A 7,834-nucleotide genomic window follows, 5' to 3' on the forward strand; every position below is an offset into this window, starting at 1 on the left:
CCCGCAACCGCGCTGCTTCCCCACATCGGTACCTGCACCTAGCCCCTACCCACCAACATACATCCATCCGACCCCCCAACCGGGGCCCCGGGACCAACCGCCCCTACCCACGGAGGGGCCAACACCTCAGCTGCTCCCCGCTATCGCTCCCGGGAACCCCCGTCACCAGCAGCGGTGGTGCCCACCATCACCACAACCCCGTGAGTGGCGTCACAACCGATATCCCACCACCAAACCTCCCCCTTTTCACTCGTGGGTGAGGAGGCACAGAGATTCCCCAGGCGAGCGGCGTTCCCCAAAAAGCACACCTCCGGCCGCGACAACTAGGCGTTACGAACAGGATCCTACCCATCTACTTACCAGTAAAAGTGTGCCTTGCAGTCCCCGCTGGCGGTGTCCGGCCGAAAATTTTGAAATTCCGAAATCTTGGGCGCAAAAAGTTCCCGCTCGAGCCGTCTTCCCCGAGCAGGGAAGGTGCGAAAGTGAAGCCCTGCCCCCTGGAGAGGAAAGTGCAGCAGAGAAACAAGGGGGGGGGGCGAGAAAAAGATGTCTGTGCCTGACGGGGCTGTTGGAGGGGCGCTGGTCGTGGTCGCGGCGGCGCCCGGAGATGGTAATATGGCAGCCCTCGCCGCAGACGCGGGGGGAGCCGCGGGTCCGGCGGTCGCCCAGGTAATGCTGATCTCCCTGCCCTATGTGCGCGGTGCTACCTGGCTGCCGCAATACGATGGTAAGCCTGATGCTTTGCAGGCGTTCCGGAAAAAGATCAGCGACCAGCGGTATGGACCCCCTACCTGTTACAGGTGCGGCAAGCCTGGTCACTACTCCCGGCGATGCCCGTTAAACGAGCAACCTCTGGGGCCAAGGGCCAATCCTCAGGAGTAGACCCTAACGTCCCTACCGATTGGCGAGACCGGTACGTTGGAGGCCATCCCATCATCCCCCTGCCGATGGACAGCATCCCGACCATGGCCCTATTGGACATAGGATCACAGGTAACTACTATGCCATATACATTGTACCAGCGGTATTGGGATGATAGTGAACTTGCCCCACCTGATGACAGCCTGACCATTATTGCGGCCAATGGGCTCCCTATGACACAGGTGGGCTTTAAAGAAGTGACCTTGACTGTGAGATGTACCGAGTTAAAACACCAAGGGATGATTGTGGTGCTGAATGAATCCAGTGACCGTAACCCAAAAGTAATTTTAGGGACTAATGTAATTGAGCACTGTATGGGGGAAGTGCTGAGCCTGTTGCAGCAGTTGTCCGCCACTGCAGGGGGATGCCAACAGAGGGCAGTACAGCGTGAGATTCGGGCCCTCCTGCATCGGCAGCAAGTGAATTTGACGGGTGGAGAGATTGGTGGAGTGCGGGTGATGGACGTGGCCCCTTTGGTAGTGCCACCCAGGAGCGAGATGATGATTTGGTGCAGGGCAGCAGTGGGCCCCCAAGGGCGCGATTACCCGGCGATGGTGGAACCCACGACTTCAGAACACTGGCCCACAGTGATGGCGGCCAGAGGGGTGATTGACGTCAGGAAGGGGAGAGTGCTGGTGAGAGTGTTGAATTGTGGGGAGGAAGAAGTTAGGCTTCCCCGTTACGCTACCATTGCCAAGCTGCTGACCATAGATCCCCACACCATTCACGAAGTCACCCCTCCTACCTCTGCACCCCCCACCAATAGCGGCACACCCCCCGAACAACTAGAGGTGTGATGTCAGGAATTACATGTAGGCACTGAAGCCACACCCACGCATCACAAGGAGGGGGTATGCAGGGTAGTACAGGAGTATGAGCAGGTTTTCAGCAAACACCCGCTAGACTTCGGGAGGATTAGAGGGGTGCAACATCATATCCCCACGGGCATACATCCACCCATCAAGGAAAGGTATAGGCCAATCCCACCAGCACACTATCAATGCGCTAAGGACATGTTGAGGAACGTGAAGGAGGCAGGGGTCATCAGGGATAGTTGTAGTCCTTGGGCAGCCCCACTGGTACTGGTGAAGAAGAAGGATGGCACCATGAGGATGTGTGTGTGGATTACCGGAAGATCAATCAAATAACGCATAAAGATGCCTAATCTCTCCCCCGTATTGAAGAGTCGCTGGCTGCTCTGAAAACTGCTAAATATTTCTCTACCCTCAACCTTACCAGCGGATACTGGCAGTTGGCGGTTGCACCAGAAGATCGTGAGAAGACTGCATTTGCCACCCAAATGGGACTCTGCGAGTTCAACAGCATGTCGTTTGGGCTGTGCAATGCCCCTGGGACCTTCCAACGGCTTATGGAGTGCTGCCTGGGACATCTTAATTTCGAAACTGTCTTACTGTATCTGGATGATGTGATTGTGTATTCCCAGACTTACGAGGCTCACTTAGAGCACCTGGCAGAAGTGTTCATGTCCCTTGCTAAGTATGGGATGAAGCTGAAACCCTCCAAGTGCCATCTGCTGATGCCTAAGGTGCAGTACCTCGGACACGTGGTGAATGCAGAAGGTGTCACCCCCGATCCTGAGAAGATTACCGCTATCCAGGACTGGCCACGGCCGACCACAGTGAGGGAGGTGAGGCAGTTCCTGGGCCTGGTAGGCTATTACCGACGATTCATCAAGGGGTACACAAAGATGGCTGCCCCAATGCAAGACCTCCTCGTGGGACAGACCAAGGGTGGTAGGGCCCCTGGACCCTCATTTGTGTGGGAAGAGAAGCATGAGGAGTCCTTTCGCCAGCTGAAGTCAGCCTTGACAGGGGAAGAAATCCTGGCGTATCCCGACTACAGACTCCCGTTCATCCTTTACACCGATGCCAGCAATGTGAGCCTGGGGGCAGTCTTGTCCCAGGTCCAGAACGGGAAGGAGAAAGTGATCGCCTACGCCAGCAGAAAACTCCGGCCCACGGAAAGAAACCCTGAGAATTACAGCTCCTTCAAGCTTGAATTCCTAGCCCTGGTGTGGGCAATCACCGAAAGGTTTAGGCATTACCTCGCGGCGGCGAAATTCACTGCCTACACGGACAATAATCTGTTGACCCATCTGGATACGGCCAAGCTAGGCGCACTGGAACAGCGGTGGGTGGCTAGGCTGTCCAACTATGACTTCACTATCAAATACACAGCCGGCCGCAAGAACACCAACGCGGACGTGTTATCCCGAATGCCCCACCTGCCTGACGGGGGGGTCGGAAGACAACGACCTGGAGGAAATCGAGTTGCCCGCGTTCCACCGACCGAAAAACTTTGTGTCAATCAGCAACAGGTGAACCTGGACCAGTTACCCAGCCAGGGGTGGCAATAAGCCCAGGACCAGGCATCTGCCATCCAGTTGGTCAAGACCATGATTGCACAGGGCTCCTCCAAAATGGATCCCTCAGCTCCCTCTGATGCCCAGCGGCTGTGGAAAGAAAGAGCCCGGCTATACCTGCATCAAGGGAAGTTGTATCGGCAGCTGATCAACCCAAAAACTCATGAGAAGGTTCGCCAGCTGGTGGTTCCTCAAGCCAGTGTGCCCAAAGTCCTGCAGGCGTACCATGATGGCGCTGGACACTTCGGTTGGAAGAAACTGGAGATGTTGCTGAGAGAATGGTTTTATTGGAGTGGTATGCGGGAGTCTGTGGAGGCCTGGTGTCGAGAATGTGGTCCCTGTGCATTGAGAAGAAGGGATGAAGCCAGCCAGAAGGCCCCCCTACAGCCGATCGTCACCCATCAACCGCTGGAGTTGGTCGCCTTGGACCACGTCAAGCTCACGCCCAGCCAAAACTGGTATATCTACGCCCTGACCATCGTAGACCACTACTTGCGGTTCATGGTGGTTGTTCCAGTTAAAGATCTGACAGGCTGTACCGCGGCTAGAGTATTCCAGGCCTACTTCTGTCGACCGCATGGGTACCCGGAGAGGGATACCAAGTGGCAGGCGCATTACCGACGAATCCAGGAATATGTGGAAAAGAATCTGCGTCAGAGCAGAGAAAAACAAGAGCAGCGCTTCAACAGATGGGCCCCAGCTGTTCCCTTTGAGCCTGGGGATGTAGTGCTGAAACGGAAGAGGAGAACCCATAAGCTTGATAATCAGTGGGAAAGAACCCCGTATGTCATACAGCCCACTGGATGGGAGAACGAGAAGACATATCTGATTAGTCGCGACCAGGGAAGAACCACGGCTACAGTTTCCAGGGACCACCTGAAGAGATGCCCACACCCCTTACAATTGGCAAATGAAGTCCCAGTCCCCATACCGAGCGGGGAAAAGAAAGAGGTGATCCACATGGTGATGGGCGACTTCCCCGTAGACTGGCCTATGCAGAACGGTGCGGTGATTATTCCGGTGAAATTGTTCCCACAACCCGTGGAAGAAGAGGAAACGGAAATAACCGCCAGTGAACCGCTTGAACCAGTGCCCAGGGATGCACCTATACCAAGCCCCCGTAGACCTCCACCTGCCATACCCGACAGACGGGAAGAGGAACCAGTTGTATCCTCTGTCCCAGTGCCCCCCAATGACATCATTGGTCCCAGGAGGTCCACACGCCCCAACCTAGGTAGACCCCCACTTAGGTATAGGGAAACGGCTATCTAAAGGTGCTGTATGTTGATTGTGTATATATGTCGAATGAACCAGGTTCTGTTTTCCGGACTGGGGAAAAGGGGTGCTGCCCGTTTCTTAGGGGCAGCATCAAGGTTTAGGTTGTTTGGTTGGGGAAGCGGAAGAAATGGGACCCGTCCGTTATTATTAAAAATGTTTTTATTCATGTTTGCAACGTTTAAGTGACATGCCTCCCGTAAGGGAAATTTTGAAAATGCATACTGTTTTTGTTATTTATATTTTTCAGAAAAATAAAACCGGTGGTGGATGGGCAGCCCACGGACGGTCTGCATTTTAACAAGGGGGAGTGTGATGCCCTGGACCCCAGGGGTCACAGAATAACACCACATACACACACACACCCTCCCCTGGTAGGGAACACCCGTCAAACAAAACCCTTGTTGCCTCCTCCAGGGTCTGATGTCCACACCAGGTGGGGCGGAGCCAGGTGGTTGGCCCCACCCACCAAGGCGTTCACAGGCCTGGAGGCGGGAAAAGTAGTGAGTTGGTAGTTGGAGTTGAGTGGAGTGGAGGAGTTGAGAGGAGTGGAAGTAGAGACTGTGTGTGTCTGAGTCGGAGCCCAGGCACAGTCAGCAAGGTCAGCAGACAGTGGTGGCTGTCTGCAGGAGTTAGTGGACGTCTGCGGAACCTAGGACCGGGGTCGGGCGGTGGCCGGCCGGTACCAAACCGGGGAGCGGATTGAAGCTAAGCACCAAGGCAGGGTACTCAGACCCCGACTAGGCTCGGAAGCCGCCGTAACAGTCAAATTCTCTGGGTGTGGTCTGGACCTCAGGGGTTCATTCCCACCCAAGTCCCGTCAGAAGGCAACAGCCCAACCCGTTTGGATAAGAGCCACCGCCAACGGCCAGAGATCCAAGGGCCAGCACCTGCGGGCAAAACGGGCTCTCCCGACACGTACAAGTCGGGGAGCGGACCACCCGTGGGAATCCATAGGGGTCAAACACTTACACACAGGTGCAGGGAAAGACAGCCGCCATCAACCCGTCCGGGTAAAGGTGAAGAAACCGCAGCCGACTGCGGGCCCCGTCCATCCAGCCATTTGGTTTACCAGAGACTCTGTCATTGACTACCTGAGTGAGTACACCAGTGCCATCCGGCACAGCGCTGCACTGCTACCCCGCATCCGCGCTGCCTCCCCGCATCGGCACCTGCACCTAGCCCCTACCCACCAACATACATCCATCCGACCCCCATCCGGGACCCCGGTACCAACCGCCCCTACCCACAGAGGGGCCAACACCTCAACTGCTCCCTGCCATCGCTCCCGGGAACCCCCGTCACCAGCAGCGGTGGTGCCCACCATCACTACAACCCCGTGGCTGGCGTCACAACCGACATCCCACCACCAAACCTCCCCCTTTTCACTCGTGGGCGAGGATGCGCTGCTCGAGCCCCCGAGTCCGGCCCCATGCTCGAGCCACCGAGGAGCAGAAGCACCGGACCCGAGCGCCAGAGATTCCCCAGGCGAGCGGCGTTCCCCTAAAAACACCTCTCCGCCCGCGACACACTCGTAGCCAGAGTACACATTGGGTTAATAAGCAAACCGCTTTGCTTAGTCACCCGATGTGTACTCTGGCTACGAGTGCAGGGAGCCGACACTGACAGCCTGAGAGCGGCGGACGCTAGTAACCAAGGTAAATATCGGGTAACCAATCAAAGCGCTTCGCTTGGTTACCCGATATTTACCTTGGTTACAGCTTACTGCAGGCTGTCAGAAGCCGGCTCCCTGCTCCCTGCACATTCAGTTCGTTGCTCTCTCGCTGTCACACACAGCGTTGTGTGCTTCACAGCGGGAGAGCAACAACTAAAAAATGGTCCAGGACATTCAGCAACAACCGGCGACCTCACAGCAGGGGCCACATGGATGTCACACACAGAGACATCGCTAGCAAGATTGCAGTTGCGTCACAAAAACCGTGACTCAGCAGCGATGTTGCTAGCGATGTCGCTTAGTGAGACATGGCCTTAGGCCTCTTCTCCATTAGCGTTTTTGTCCTGCATATTTCCTCGCCTTGAGAAACGGATTGCAATCTTGCAAATGGTTTCCTATGAGGCTGTCTCCATTTCCCCATTTTTTAAGGACTCTACACAGGCTCTCCATGAAATCGCAGCATGCTGCGATTTGATGCGATTCTCAGCCCTCTCACCCCCATGCAAGTCAGAATCCGGGTGGCATGCGCATGTCACACGGATCCTGACACTTGCATACCGGGTCAGACTGGCTACCGGAGGAAACTCCTGTAAAACCAGTCCTGACCGCTGTTACCTGCACTGAACCCCGAGCTGTCCCCTGAGCTCCAGAGTGCAGCCTGAACAGCGAGCGCCGAGTGATTGATTCCCCGGCGACTGCTGGTCAGGTCTGCACAGCTGCAAACAGATCAGGCAGACGCTGGAGCTCAGATTACAGCTCTGGAGCTGAGTGCAGGTAACCGTGGCCAGGACTGGTTTTACAGGAGATTTCTCCTGTAGCCAGTCTGACGCTGCTTACCTAAAAACTCACATAGCACCCGCATGACGCTCACATGTCATACGGATGCTATGTGAGAAAAAAAAACACACACCACACGCAGATCACACGCAGGATACTCGACTCACATTTTGAGCTGAGTATCGCTGTGATTTTTTACACGCTAATGGAGAAGAGGCCTTAAGGGGATATACTATTACTCTTTCATGATTAAGGCATTTACTGAATAACTAAAAAGTGTGAAAGAAGTTGAGTACTTTGATACTGAGATTGTAGTTTGTAGATTGAAGTATTGTCCTACTTAAAAATCATGGTTTTCTTGAAAGCTAGATTTTTTTCCTGTACTACTGCTTGAAGAAAGTGTCTTCTAAAAACTGGCCATAGGTTTGGAAATTTATTTTGAGTCCATTCTCAATTCAAAAAGGTCCAACTAGCTAATCTTTAACAATACCAGCCCATAGCATTAGCCCAACTCCAAGTTGCCAGCGTCTGAGCCGAAGTGGAGGTCTGTGCCCATTATTGATCTAGACATGAGTTCATCCATCTGGTCCACCAAGAGTTACTGTTATTTCTTCAGTCCATAAAACCTTTAAAAAATCTGCCTTCAGATATCTCTAGGCCCAGTCTTCATGTTTCAACTTCTGTGTCTTGTTCAGTGGTGGTCGGTTTCAGCCCTTCCTTATCTTGGCCATGTAGCACTGACAACTTTGTACTTCTGAGCACTTTTTCTCTTTTCAGAGTTAGTTAACCCCATAGTGACGGCC

Source organism: Anomaloglossus baeobatrachus, chromosome 4 (assembly GCF_048569485.1).
Source record: "Anomaloglossus baeobatrachus isolate aAnoBae1 chromosome 4, aAnoBae1.hap1, whole genome shotgun sequence".
NCBI lineage: Eukaryota > Metazoa > Chordata > Amphibia > Anura > Aromobatidae > Anomaloglossus > Anomaloglossus baeobatrachus.